This window comes from Mustela putorius, unplaced genomic scaffold (assembly GCF_011764305.1).
Source record: "Mustela putorius furo isolate JIRA1106 unplaced genomic scaffold, ASM1176430v1.1 tig00000873_pilon_pilon_pilon, whole genome shotgun sequence".
Lineage (NCBI taxonomy): Eukaryota > Metazoa > Chordata > Mammalia > Carnivora > Mustelidae > Mustela > Mustela putorius.
The window spans coordinates 4,007,805-4,021,970 of NW_025421504.1; the positions used below are offsets into that span (position 1 = coordinate 4,007,805).

The 14,166-nt window shown below is 57.0% G+C and overlaps 1 long non-coding RNA gene across 2 annotated transcripts; it reads right to left on the reverse strand.

The window, feature by feature from the left end:
• Nucleotides 1-1,227: 1,227 nt before the first annotated feature.
• LOC106005459 lies at nucleotides 1,228-11,859 on the reverse strand. 2 transcript variants are annotated; one of them, XR_006608333.1, is made up of 5 exons: nucleotides 11,721-11,859; nucleotides 7,740-7,922; nucleotides 3,399-3,491; nucleotides 3,036-3,139; nucleotides 1,228-1,815 (listed from the first exon to the last, which is right to left on the reverse strand). It is a non-coding gene; the product is annotated as an uncharacterized LOC106005459 (long non-coding RNA). The 2 variants fall into 2 exon arrangements; XR_001178803.2 differs by lacking the exon at nucleotides 7,740-7,922.
• Nucleotides 11,860-14,166: the final 2,307 nt, after the last annotated feature.

Sequence of the window (14,166 nt, forward strand, 5' to 3'; positions counted from 1 at the left end):
TAATGTTATGATAAAGAAGCTGGGACAAAATTTTGGAAAGAATAGATGTGTTCATGACAGATTATGGGGATGGTTTCGGGGCGTGTACTTATCTCCAAACTCATCAAGTTGTGTGAATTAAATATGTACAGCTTTTGGTATGTCAGTCATGACAGGATTAAGTGGTGGTGGTGGTGGTGGTGGTGGTGTTTTAATGAACGGGAAGCGCTGGAGGAAATAGAAAAGGGCATGAACTTGACGACTGACAGCAGAGTCGGGAACAAACTGGACGCCTTGAGATACGATCACACAATACACATAACACACACACACACACACACACACAGCCTTAAAAGCAACCTTCAGGTCAAGGTGAACAAGGACACCCACGGGTTCCCTCAAAGAGAGAAGGCAGACGAGCACCATGCTTATCCTGTTTCCACCTCAACCAGGAAAGAGAACGGTCTTCCAACTGGGAAGCTTAAAACAAAGCACAGGGCATGCCACATGAGCTCAGAGGCTGTTTGTTAAATTAAATGCAAAGACGGGATTGCAACCAGATGTAAGCAAGGAGAGAAAAATCGCTACCGGAGCTGCTATAAATGAGTTCTTTCCCCAGACCCTGATGAATTGCTTCCCTGGGTGTTTAGGCAGCCAGCAGCCATCATCTCAGAACCACGACTGGGGATTTCAAAAAAATTATGGAGGGCAAAGGAGATGTTGAAATACCGGCCATGAACCACACCTGACCTGCTTTCCCGAAAGGAAGGAATAAGAGAAAATTCTAGAAAGAATAGGCCAGCAAGCGTGTTGTAAATCTTGAGAAAAGGATAAGACTATTACAGAGTCAGTGCATGCATGCTAAGGGAGGCAACAGAAACGGGAAACTCGCTGAGACTAACACGTGCCGCGCGGATCTTTTCTCCCATTTTCTGTGAGTTATTAGATGGATGGACCCAAAGAATATTTCGGGCACATACACGGATTTGCATGAACATTTGTAGATTAGGTGGTCAAACAAAGACTATATGATAGAACCCCAGGGAAATTCATAGCTCGTGGGACGCTGTGCACAGTGCACCAGCCTCGAAGGAGAGCCCTCGCAGGGGCCCCAGGGATCTGCTCTGTCCTGGTACCGGTCGGCGCTTCTACACCGGAAGTGGACAGAAATAGGGGATGTGCTTTTCTTTCTTTCTTTTTTTTTTTTTTTAGATTTTATTTATTTATCTGACAGACAGAGATCACAAGTAGGCAGAGAGGCAGGCAGAGAGAGACGGGGAAGCAGGCTCCCCACTGAGCAGAGAGCCCGATGCGGGGCTCGATCCCAGGACCCTGAGATCAGGACCTGAGCCACCCAGGTGCCCCTGGGGGCGGGGGATGTGCTTTGCAAATTTTCGAATGGCAAAACCCTGGGAGGGAGGCTGAAAATGAATGATGATAGAGTCGAGACTCAAAAGTAGTTAAATGAGAGGCCACAGCGTGCACGAAGCAGTGTCTGTCACTGCACCATCAGAAGCCAGGGAGGGCGGAGCCGACAGAAGGACGCCCCTGCCCCTGCGGGAAGTTGCCGCCCACGGGAGCCAATGGGAACCCTGCTGGGAAGAGAGGTCAGCACAGCCTGGACGGCACTAATCGTGCATGGAACCAGCTCACGGAAACCGCAGGCCACGGGGCACGTTGCAGCCAGAAGCCAGCGTCCAGCTGAAGGAGGCAGCAAACAGCTCATTCGCAGGAGAGGCCCGGGAGGGTGAAGGGTCTGGAAACAAGAGCGATGATGAAGAGACGGTGTCACTGGGGCCTAGAGGAGAGACGGCCGAGGGGGGACCTCATCCCAGGCTGCAGAGAGAAGACAGATGGTTATTGGAAACCCAGAAGGAGTGTGGCTGGCCCTGCCCCCAGGGCGGGCGGTATAAATCCCAGGGGCAGGACAATACATCTCCCCTGCTCCCTCACCTTGCTGAGGGACGCTGGGGAAAAAGAGGGGCCTTAACAGGCTCTGACAGCCCCCTGAAGTGGGGGAGGTCTGCAGCTGGCCGAGTTGGGGAAGGGGCCCCGGTGAAGGCGGGGAGCGGAGACAGCAGGGGTGGGGCGCATTGGCCTGAGGACCACGGAGGAGGCTGGAGTCGGGGAGAAGCACGCAGGGCACACGTGGAAGGATGCGGGTATGCAAGCCGCCTGCGGGGGACTGTCGGGGGGGCCAGGGGTCCCAGCTGAAGGGAAGCGGGATGGGCTCTGTAAGGTTGACGCCGGGGTGGCTGTTGGCGCGTCATAGCGGGAAGCTGTCTCCATCCCCAGCCCGAATACCCCCGCAGCTGCTCGCACGGAAACACTCCCCTGACTCATGTCTGGAGAGGGCGGTCCGAGTTCTGGGCCAAGTGGACAGTAAGGGGACCACGTGGGGGACACTGAGATGTCGGCACATGAGGCTTAGTCCCCAGGAAGCTGCAGAGGGAGGGGGTCCCACAGGCCAACAAACCTGAGTTTGAGGCAAGCATTTTTAAAGCTCGACAGACAAAGGGGTCTTCCCCAGCGGGATGGCGCTGCTTGCTCCCTCGAGAGAGTCGGGGTGCAGAGGGAGGCCAGGGAGGGGAGAGCCTTCTGATACCAGGCAGGCAGACATGCAAGTGAGCAGCCACGGAGCCCTGCGTGGTTTCAGTAGAGAAACAGCAGCCACGTGACACAGGCACCAGAAGGACACTTGATGACAAAGGATCAAAGACTACTGTAAGTGGCTGAAGGAAAAGGAGAGGGTGTCGTGGGGGCGCCTGGGTGGCTCAGTGGGTGAAACGTCTGCCTCAGCTCAGGTCATGATCTCAGGGTCCTGGGATCGAGCCCCCCGTCGGGCTCCTTGCCCCCTGGGAGAATCTGCTTCTGCCTCTCCCTCTGCCCCTCCCCCTGCTCTTATGCTCTCTCCCCCCAACCAAATGAATAAATTTTAAAAATCTCTTTTAAAAAAAGGAGGGGGTGTTTTGCCTCGCATAACTGCAAAGTCTGGAATGTTCCACACGGTTGGACCTCAACGCACAAACCACGTCTTCAGGAGTTGCTCTCTGTACCTCGCTTCTTCTTTCCTGTGGGCCAGCATCCTTCCTAGGCAGACCCTTCTCCAGCAGGAGCAGAGGCTGCACCTCTGGGATTCCCTCCCAGCGGCCAGCCTGCCCTGGAAGAAATCAGGAGGACGGAGCTCACTGACTGGCCCGGCCTGCGTCGGCTGACCATGCAGCAGGGATGCGTGCCAGTGTGGCTGTCAGCTCCCCCGGACCTGGGGCTTGACAAGCCGACGGGCGACAAGTTTCCATATAAGAGTTCACGACTCTACCCCTCGAGTGATTGTCCCCGATGCAAGGACCCAAAGGAGAGCCAAATGTCCCGCAAACACGAGGCAAAACGTGGCTTAGTTGACGTTAGAAATGCCTTACCGGATCGTCCACGGCTCCCTCCTGACTACCTTCTCATCAGACGTGGTTTTCTCATTAGAGTTGCTTATGCATCATTCACTACTGCCCCGCCCCCTGTAAAAAAATGATTTTATAGGGGCGCCTGGGTGGCTCAGTGGGTTAAGCCGCTGCCTTCGGCTCAGGTCATGATCTCAGGGTCCTGGGATCGAGCCCCGCATCAGGCTCTCTGCTCGGTGGGGAGCCTGCTTCCTCCTCTCTCTCTGCCTGCCTCTCTGTCTACTTGTAATCTCTCTCTGTCAAATAAATAAATAAAATCTTTAAAAAAAAAAAAAAACGATTTTATAAAGATGAGGCCAGAACTTTCTTGCGTTGGACCAAAGGCCATTTCAAAAGTCCTGGCACACAGAGGGGCTCCCGGTGGCTTAGTCCGTTAAGCGTCTGCCTTCAGTTCGGGTTGTGATCTGGGGTCCTGGGATGGAGCCCCGCGTCGGGCTCCCTGCTCGGCAGGAAGCCTGCTTCTTTCTCTCCCTCCCTCTCTCTCTCAAATAAATAAAATCTTTAAACACACACACACACAAAACAAAAACAAAAACAAGTTGCACGCAGAATGAGAGCAAACTACTCTCCCGAAAAGGCCTCAGGGTCCAGACAAGGCAGAACTATGAAGGTTTCAGACCGTCCCACAGACGACGAGCCCGGAAGGATGGAGGTCATCATTCCACCGTGGCTTGACTCCGCACGGAATGGGTCTCGCGCGGATTCTGGCGGCGAAGCTCCGGGAGGGTTCGGAGTTACACGCGCGCGATCTCTGACTCCACGAGAGGCCCTGGGGACACGGGTGCGCTGGGCCAGCACGGAGGGGGCAGGGGGCCCCTCCAGGCCGGGCGTGAGCCCTGCGCTGGGAACGTAAAGTCTCGGCAGGGGGCAAAAGGAAAGGTCTATCAGGCAAAGCATCTCACTGAGATGTTTCGCTTCACATGCCATCTGGGGGGGAAAAATGTATTCCTGCCACCGAGGGAAGATTTTACTCCCTAATCAATCACCCGGCGTATCCTACGCCGTCCTGTCCCTGAGACCCGCTCCCGGCTCTCATCTGGGCTCTTGCTCCAGCGTCCGATGTTCCCTGAGGCTCCCCTGTCCCCAGCCTGTCACCCACCCCAGCCCCTGCGCAAGCTTCCTGAAAGTCGACAATGGCTGTCCCTCCTCTTTGGAAAACCCCTCCGCAGCCGCACCCACCCCTTCCGAAGCATCTTCAGCTTCACAAACGGAAGCCTTGCTCCACGTGTTTCCCTCCCCTCCGCCCCACACGACCGCCGGCCAGCCTTCTTCACCAGGGATGTGCTCATTCTGGACATTTCATATAAAGCGAATCACACCGTATCACGTCCAGTGCAGGTGCAGCTCAGTTGAACGAGGAGCCAGACTCGAGGAGGACCTGCAGGTGGCCCTGGGACCCAGGGGGAGGGGGCCTGGGACCCAGGGGGAGGGGTGCCTGCGGTCTGGAGGCACCAGCACTGGGAGGGAGTTCTCACTGCCACCGGCTCTCAGAACACCTTGAGGGGAGAGGTTTCAGTTAGCAGCCGGGGAATCGGGGGCCTGGTGGTGGCAGAGAGAGGAAGGCACCCAGGCTGGGCATTAACACACCCGCCACCCCGGTTCCTGATGGATTTGGCTGCTCAAGAAATGGGGTCTTCTTCTTCCAGCCACGGTAGAGGGGGCGTCCCTTCAGTCTTGATGCCTGACCATTGGATCGGTTTTGAGAACAGAAGGCAGGACCCGGCTTTCAGCAGGACCCCCCCGGTTCAAGATGTTCCTCCTTTCAAGGCTCCCGAAATCTCTTCTATGGCATTTTTTTTCCCTTGCAAGAGAGGGAGCCAAGTTCTGGAAATCAAACCCAAGGAAAGGAAACCCCATATTTAACAAGAGCCCACAGAAGGTGTCCCTGTTCTGGGAAGCCCAAGCCTGAACCCAGCAGGATGCAGAAGCTTCTGGATTTCCGTGTGAGGCTCCTAAGCCCATCTTATTAGGGGGTGAAGCAAACACCCCAGGAGGCTGTTAATTCCTCCTTAGCCTGATCCAGCTGTGAGCACAGCACTGGCCCAGAGGGTTTGCGCAGATCCCCAGACCGGGGCCATGTGAAGGGTGGAAAGCAACTTAAAAGGTTCTTGGACCTCAAATTGCTCTTACAAGACAACATTTTTAGGAGTTAAGCAATTAATCCAAACACACATGGATTCAATTTCCTTAAAGCAGAAACGGCTTAAAAACCAAGGGAGAAAAATGCTCAGGGACTTATCCCCTCTGAGTTCAGTGTTCCTCCAGCCTGTGGGAAGAACCAAGGAGGCTTGCACTAACCGTCCCCCACCCCACCACGCCCCCCAAAGTCACCAGAGCCTCCCCACCCCTTCCTGTCTTGGTGGAGGGAGGAGCTACGTGCCAGCCCCCCTGCACTGTGCCTCGGTGTGAGATGAAGGAGCTAATACCCAGAGTGGGGGACAGGCAGGGACCAGGGCCCCCCACTCGCGTGTGGACTGTCCTTGGGCAAAAAGGACACGAATGAGAAAATAGAACAAAGACCCTGGCTGGGTCACGGCACAATTTCTCAGCACCATGCGTCCTTCCCTGGTTTTCCTTAAGGCGAGGCCGGGGTTTCAAGGCAACTGTTTGCTTCCCTCTCGCAAAGTTTTATAACTTGGCCTCAGCGATTCACTCGGGAGACCAGAGATTTAAAAGAATCATGTCGAGACCTTTAATTGACCTCCCCCAACAAAGGAAATTAAACACAAGATGATGTTTACGTAAAACGTCTAAGGTTAAATGGGAAAGAAGCCATCCGCTCCCAATGCAGAAGGACACGCGGGTTTAGAGCTCTGCCCTCTCCGGGGTCCCACATTCTAGGGAGAGGAGGGAGCGTTCGGGTGTGCGGGGGGGGGGGGCAGCCTACGCCAGCCTCGGCCACTGGCCTGTGTCCCCAGCAAATTTCATCCCCTGGCTCCCATCTGGAAGGTTGGAGGAGAGAAGATGAAATAATATTGAGTTTTCTCAATTTTCTAAATTGTCTAAACTTTAATGTATAGAAAAGAACAGAAGCCTCGGAAAACCAGTGAGCAGTAAGCCAGGGGTCATCACCGTCACCTGCCGAGGGGTGCGTCCATGCACCCCGAGAACCCCGCGGTTTACTCTCCGCACTCCTACCCCTTTCCCTCCTGGTGAGAAAACAAGCTCAGAGCGCTTCCTGATCCGCGGGGAAGGACGAGGTCCGGGGCCCACGGCGGGGCTGACTGCAAGCCCACGGGCCCTCCTCCCGCAGAACTGGGCCCCCCACACTCCACACTCCCTGATCCAGCTGTCATCGGAGTTTGTACTCGGAGGCCCGATGGCAGTTCCAGACCTCACAGGTCCCAACCCCTGCCTGGCCGCATCCCACGCCCGCGCTCCCACCTGCTCCGCCATCTGGATTCACAGCAACGCGGGGCCGCCACCTGCCGCAGCTGAAAGACCGGGACTTCTCCTGACTCGGCTCTGTCCCCCCGCCCCTGCACCCTGTCTGTCAGCAAACCCCGCCAGCTCCACCTGGAACCCACCCCGGTGCGGCCGCCGTCCTCTCCCACCCAGGCACCCGGAGGCTCTCCTCTAGCACGGCAGCCGGAGTTTGAACACGGCGCGTCCCAGCTTGAACCATCCCATGGAAGGTTCCCACGGACTCCGACAGAAGCCAGAGTCCTCAGTGGGACCCAGGGCCTCACCCAGACTTGCACGTTCCCCCAAGCCCTCACCTCCTCACCCCTCACGGTGGCCATGCCAGCTCCCTTCTGTCTCCTGAGGGCCAGGCAGATTCCTGCCACTGGGCCTTTGCACTTGCCATCTCTGCTGCCTTGGCTGATCTTCTCCAAGACACGCGATGGGTCTTTGCTCAAGCCTCCTCGTTTAGCTCCCTGAGGCGTGTTTCAGCCTGGCCTCGACCCCCAGCCAGGCCGGCTCTGCTCCCCTCTGCTTTGTTTCTCTGTGTGCAAACTCTCACCCTCTTTCCTTTTTTTATTTTTTTAAGATTTTTTTTTTAAGATTTTATTTATTTATTTATTTGACAGGCAGAGATCACAAGGAGGCAGAGAGGCAGGCAGAGAGAGAGGAGGAAGCAGGCTCCCCGCTGAGCAGAGAGCCCGATGCGGGGCTCGATCCCAGGACCCTGAGACCATGACCTGAGCCGAAGGCAGAGGCTTAACCCACTGAGCCATCCAGGCGCCCTTAAGATGTTATTTTTAAGTCATCTCTACACCCAGCGTCAGCTCAGACCCACAACCCCCAGATGGAGAGTCCCATGCTCCCCCAACTGAGCCAGCCGGGCACCCCCGAGACTCTCACCTTCTGAGAAACACTGCATTTCCACCACATACTGCCGCCTGTCCCCTCCTCTAAGATGTCAGCTCTGTGAGCGGGATTTATCCGTCCTGCCTACCGTCGGAGCTCGGTGTGCGTGCTGGCTGGCACGGGTGTTTGATAAAGGTGGAGTTGAATGAGAGAAAACTCCAGCAAAGACGTCCAGCTCTGCTTGGGAGGAGAAATGCAGAGGGGAGGGATCCGTGGGCCGGAAAGGTCTGGCGTCTGCCCCTCGCCTCCTCCTGGGGGGTGGGGCTCAGGGCGCTGAACTCGCCCCAGGCCTTCAGGGACCCACAGCTCCCAGGGGGCAAGTGGGCATGTGAACCCAGGACCTCCTTCCCCGGGCAGGGGTCTGTGCCTGTTCACGTCCTCTTTGGGGGGCTGCCAGCCCAGCCTCCCGGACCGTCACCGTCTGCCTCCTCCCGCGCCACCTTGAACATCTTCACCTTTGTGTGCGCCCCACAGGTGACCTCGGACTCTCTGGCTGGGAAGGCTGTCCTCAAGCGGCAGGAGGCTGGTTGGCGAGAGGAGTGAAGGTGCCTGGGCATTGAGGTCTCCCCTCCCTTGTGACGCATTGTCAGCTCCCCAGCCCCTGGCTGGGACCGCGCTGGGCTGTGACCGTTGTCTCCAAACCATGGTGGCCTCAGCCTGATACCGTCCCCTTGGGTGGCCTCATCCCTCAGTCTCACTCCCCACACGCCTGCTCTGTCTGCTTTCTGCGAACACCTCCTGACGAACTCTTGGGGGCAGCCTCCTCTCAGGACCTGCTCCTGGGGCCCCAGCCTGGGACACACCCCGTGGGGGCTGTGAATCACCGTCCAATGGGGACACATGTGTGTCAGGCACATGCTATGCACCTTCACCCACTGGGTCCTCAGCAGGTCCTGAGGAAGGCACATCATTGCCCCCCCCTTTTTTAAAAAAGATTTATTTATTTATTTATTTGACAGAGATCACAAGTAGGCAGAGAGGCGGGCAGAGAGAGAGGAAGGGAAGCAGGCTCTCTGCTGAGCAGATAGCCCGACTCCGGGCTCAATCCCAGGACCCTGGGATCATGACCTGAGCCAAAGCCAGAGGCTTTAACCCACTGAGCCACCCAGGTGCCCCACATTGCCCCCTTTTAAATGATGAGGGGGCACCTGGGTGGCTCAGCCAGTTGAACAACTGATTCTTGATCCGAGCTCAGGTCTGGATCTCTGTGTGGTGAGTTTGAGTCCCATGTTGGGCTCTGTGCTGGGCATGGAGCCCGCTTAAAAAAAGGAAAAAAAAAAAGATGAGAAAACCGATGCCCATGGTCACATGGTCAGAGGCAGCACAGGAGTCCCCCCTCCCTGATCTGCATGGCAGGAGGGGGTGGGGTGCATTCCATCCCCCCAGGGAACCCCTGAAATGTCAGATGGTACCGAACCCTACCCTGTGCTCCTTCCCCTACACTCATACCTACGATAACGTGCAGTTTACAAATCAGACACAGGAAGAGAGGAACAACATTAATAATGGAATAGAACAATTGTAACAGTATACTGAAATTAAAATATGCAAATGAGGTCTCTCTATCCCGTTGTCCTGTGCTCCCCGTTCCTCTCGCGGCACTATGGGCTGAGAAGCCGCCCCTGTGATTAGAGGAGGCGAGGTGAGAGACAGCGGCTACACTTGACTTTCTTTTGCAGCCTCTGAAGGTGTCCAGGCCGCGGCAAGGGAGCCTGCGGTTACGGGGAGGTGGCCTGGAATGAGCTCCTTCCTCCTGGAAGGGAGCAGCTGTGACCCGGGCCTCTAACTTCTCAGCATACAATGTTTCAGATCAGAACGCATTTTCTTTCCATCCAACACATTGTTTTTTAAAACTTTCATGTATTTCTTCTTTTCAGAACGAGAGAGACTTAACATGGTGCTCTATCCCATTCCTGCAGAATTTGCTCCGTGAGAAGGAAAAAAAAAAAAATCATCCTGCCGTATTTTTAACTGATTGCTTGCTTGTGCCTGTTTGGTGAGATTTATTCTCTCATTAATCACTGCCCTCCCTTCATTCATGTTAAATATAAAATTGATTAGGAAAGATCCCCATCATGGTTAAAAAAATAATTAGCTGCTACATCATTGTTGCCCACAGTGCGACAGAAAAGAGTGATTAAATTAGGAATATTAAAACCCCATTAATCTGCTCTCAACTTAAGCCCCTCTTGTTCATCTCACAGTGGCACTTATTATTTCTGACGCTGAAAGATATTTGAATTACCAGCCGCAACAAGGTCACTCGCGGAAAGATGTCAGGTCAGCCATTAGTCACAGCGGGGGAGGCGACCCGAAGGGAGGGCTGCCCGGGTGTCAAGGAGGCCCTGCTCCATGGACGTCTTCCGACGCCGCGATGTCGGACCCAATCGCGGGCACGCCCCACCCCCAAGGCTGGCCAGCCGCGCAGGTGCACACCTGCTTTCCATCACCGTCAGCAAGCCACCTCCACCTGTGACCTTAGGGACCTCGGTGGTGTCTTCTGGGCTGGTGTCCTCTGTCCCTCCACCACCAGGCCTCCCCGTCTTCTGTGTGGGAGCTCGTCTTCTGAGGCTTGCTCCGGTGAAAGCCCTCCCACCAAGAATGGCAAGGGTCCCCTGTTGGACATGGCACGTGCCTGGCCGGGGCTGAGCCGCACCCACCTTCGGTCTCCTCTGGTGTGTCACAGCCCCATGAGGAGGCCAGCGCTCTCTGTCTCAGCACCGGGCTGAGGACGCATGGTTGGCAAGTGGCCGAGCCCGCGTTCAGGCCGGCTGCCAGGCTGCATCCACAGGGACAGCCTCTGTGCCTCGAGGCGCTCCCGCAGTGGACGGGGACTGGGGTCCGCAGGCCTCCCTTTGAGAGCCTGTGGCTGGGCCCAGGCAGACGGACGGGGTCTGCAGAGCTGGCCCGTTTGCCCGATTTAGCCATTAAGTTAGCAGCAATCACACATCTCCTGACACTGCAAAGCTGGGCGAGAGGGGACGCCTCCTGAGCGCCCGGCTAAGACCGTACGGTGTCACCGGGAGAACGCGGGACAAATCACCAACAGGGGACAGAGGCCCGTTCATGCCCCCGTCTTCCTTTTGAGTAAAAATTGAGCTCCGTTCTGCCTCTAGCTTTCTATGTCTGAATTTCTTTCCTGTAAATACTTCTTGATGCTCTGCTAAAAAAAACCCAGTCACCCCAAACCCGGCATTCCTCGCCCCAGAGAAGGAGGGTGGGAGGTACTTCGGTTGGCCTCGCTCATGCTGACCAGCCGCGGGGCCGCTGTCCTGGGCCTGTGCGTCTCGGGGTCTGCACTCCGGGTGCTCCTGGGGGTGAGACACAACCAACGTGTCTCCCCTGAGCAGCAGGGAGTGGCAGCATCGAGAGGGCACAGGCGACGGTGCTGGGGAGGTGGGGCGCATGCGGGATGTCGGGGTCCAGAGCAGGTCTGAACAGGGCTCGGGACTTCCCAAATGAATGAATGAAGCCAGGAATGGGAGCTGGGACCCAGGACTAGTGTAGGGAAGAGAGAGATTCGGGGCCAGAGGACGGGGTGCTTCGAGGGCATGCTGGCCTTCTTGTTGGGTCCTGGCCCTGGCAATCTTTGTCTGACCTTCCCATGCCTCTCTGCTGCAGCTCGGCTGTCCTGGCCTCCCTGCGGCCGGGCAGACCTCCTTCTCCTTCTCGGGAGCACGCTCTCTCTTCCCGCGGAGCCCTCCTCTCCAGGGCCAGCTGACTGTGCCCGTGAGAACTCAGATTTCCTGCTGCTTCTGTGCCAGGTGCTGCTCCAAGCAGGCTCAGAACTGCCATGACCTCGGTGGCCCCCTTCGACCCCTGGCCACCCACCTGCAGACCCCCGGGCCCTCACTCATGGCACCCACTCCCTGAGCACGACCCTCTCTTGGCTCGCTGAGTGCCTGGAGCCCCCGCACTCAATCAAGGTTGTTGAGTTGAATCCAGGGGGTGCTGGAGACCCCTTGGGCTACAAACCTCAGGTCACTGATGAGCAGGCAAAACCCAGGGGGTCCCCAACCTCGGGCTGCTCGCACAGCGGACTGGTTACGGGCTGCTCCGGAGAAGCACACGCGGCTTACATAAAAGCAGAGGAATTCAGACTTGATAGAAGGGGTTTTCTCCACGGACTGCCTAGAACGGCCCAGAGCTGGCTCCTATTACACACTGTGCTCCGTCTCATGTTGATGCTTACCAGCTGTGTTGGCTGGGGACTGGCCCCAGGGGAAGACACTTCCGGACTTGGGCACCTCGGCTTGTCCCAGATAACCAGAGTCACGTGCCGGCCACAGGGCCAGAGACGGGGCAGGGGATCCGGAGCCAAGCAGGCTGGCAGCCCTGCCCCCCGCACACACATCAGCCCCTCCTAAATGGGGTGGGGGGGGAGAGCTCCCCACCCCCTCCAAGTGGTCCCTACCCTTGCTGTGGCCCTGGCCCAGAAGAGCTCAGCAGGATTACTGGAAAAATGAAGTCGCAAACCTGGGGAAAACAGTCCCCACTCGAGCGAATTCCTGAGGTTGGCTATTTATAGAAGCGGCTTGGAGGAGCCCGCAGCCTCCCTCCAGGTCTCCTCGGAGCCACCACCGTGGAAGCCACACAGAGGGAGCATGTGACAGGTCAAACAAAGGGGCTCTTTGGCGCAGGCGCTCCGGAGCCGAGTGTCGGATTTTATACGCCCCCGGCCCGCCACCTTTAAGGGCACAGAGCACGTCTGTGTCAGCCCCGCTCTCCTGGACGGGGTCCGGACCGGGGCCAGGCCTCAGATTTCTCAGAAAGCTGGCATCCCGCAGGTGGGGGACGGGCTTGGCCATGGCTCCGGAGAGCGCGGTTAGGCCCAGGTCTCTAGCACGCTCGGCTGCGGGGAGACTCGCAAGCGACCGGGGACGCTCAGTTGGAGAAACTCATTCAACAGCATAAGATACCCTGGAGGACAGGTGTTTCTTCGGTGACTTTTGGGAAGAGGGCATTAAAAGAACAGAGAGACATCCTAAAGGCTCTTTACAATCGGCTGGATAGACCCATGGGGCCCAGCGAAGAGGCCCCCCCCCAGCCCGGCCCCACCTCCGCTCTCCCCAGGAGCACAAGGCTGGCCTTGTTTTGGGCCCCGGGTGGCGCGTGCGTTGTCACGCTGTGGGAATGGTGAGGCAGCCAGCAGGCAAGGTCAGAGAGGCAGGGCAGAGCCTCTGAAGAGCACCCCGCCCCCCGCCCCCCGCCCCCCGCCTTCCTCCGACCACCTGAAGTCCCCGCGTTTAGCCAGAACCAGAAGACGCGAAAGAAAACCAAACAGTCGCTTGCTCTTGGCTAACGGTCTTCGAGGAGGTTGGGAGTGTTTAATGCTTCCGTGTGCTTAGCGGGGAGGGTGACCGGATGGACGGGGCAGCCCCAGAGGTGACAGCGCAGGTCTCAGAGGGAACGGTTAGCGTTGTCATGTAGAGGGTGACACGGCGACAGAGTTTGTGAGAGGGTTGGGGGCTCTGAGAGGATCCTTCACACTTGGGGTCCATGTGGGCAGGAGGGGGCAGGGAGAGAAGCTGTGAGCCTCCCATGGAGCTGGGCACGGGGGCCACATTCCAGCAGGGGACCTCAGGACAGGGGACATCTGTGCCCACACGGGAAAGTGTCTGCTGCCTGCGGACCTTGACCGGACCAGCCTGACCCTGTGAGGCACAAGGAAAAGGGGCCTCAGGAGGGTGGGAAGAGTCCAAGCGAGGCCTGGGAGGCCCAGTCCGGATTGGAAGGCACCAACAAGTGCTTCACATGAGGCCAGTGTTGTGAGTGGCCCCAGACAAGCCCAGCAGACACAGAGCAAGACCTGCACTTGACCTCAGAGGGCACGGACCCCAGGTGTCGCCCTGCCGTGCACGGGCTGTGCGACCTCCTTACAATCTCAGACTCCAGTCTCTGCGTCTGCAAATCGGGGGCATGCGTCACTGTGAGGGGTGAGTGAGCCTGGCATACAGTAGGTGCTCAATGAATGCCCAGTGAGCCTGGATCACCCCAGCTTCGTATCCTTTATATATCGGGAGCGCCCATCCACTCTCCCTGCGGGGGACTTACCTGCAGATACACCTGAAATTACGTTAGAAAGTTTCAGAAAGATTAAAAACAAGATTCCCAAAGAAAATGGGAGACACATTGACTTAGAAGTCTGGCCTCAGATCAAAAGGGCGTGGTATGTTGCAAAATAGCCCCCACCCAATCCTAATGCCCAGAACCTGAGATAGGACCTGACTTAGGAAACGGGTCTTTGTGGATGTGATTAGAGGTCTTCGGAGTCTCCCGGGGGGGGCGGGGAGCACATCCCTGCCGACACCTTGACCTCAGATTTCCAGCCTCTGGAGCCATACGGGTCCATTTGAGTTGTTTTAAGCGCCTCAATTCACGCTAATTTGTTACGGCAGCGACAGGTAACCGATGCTAAAGG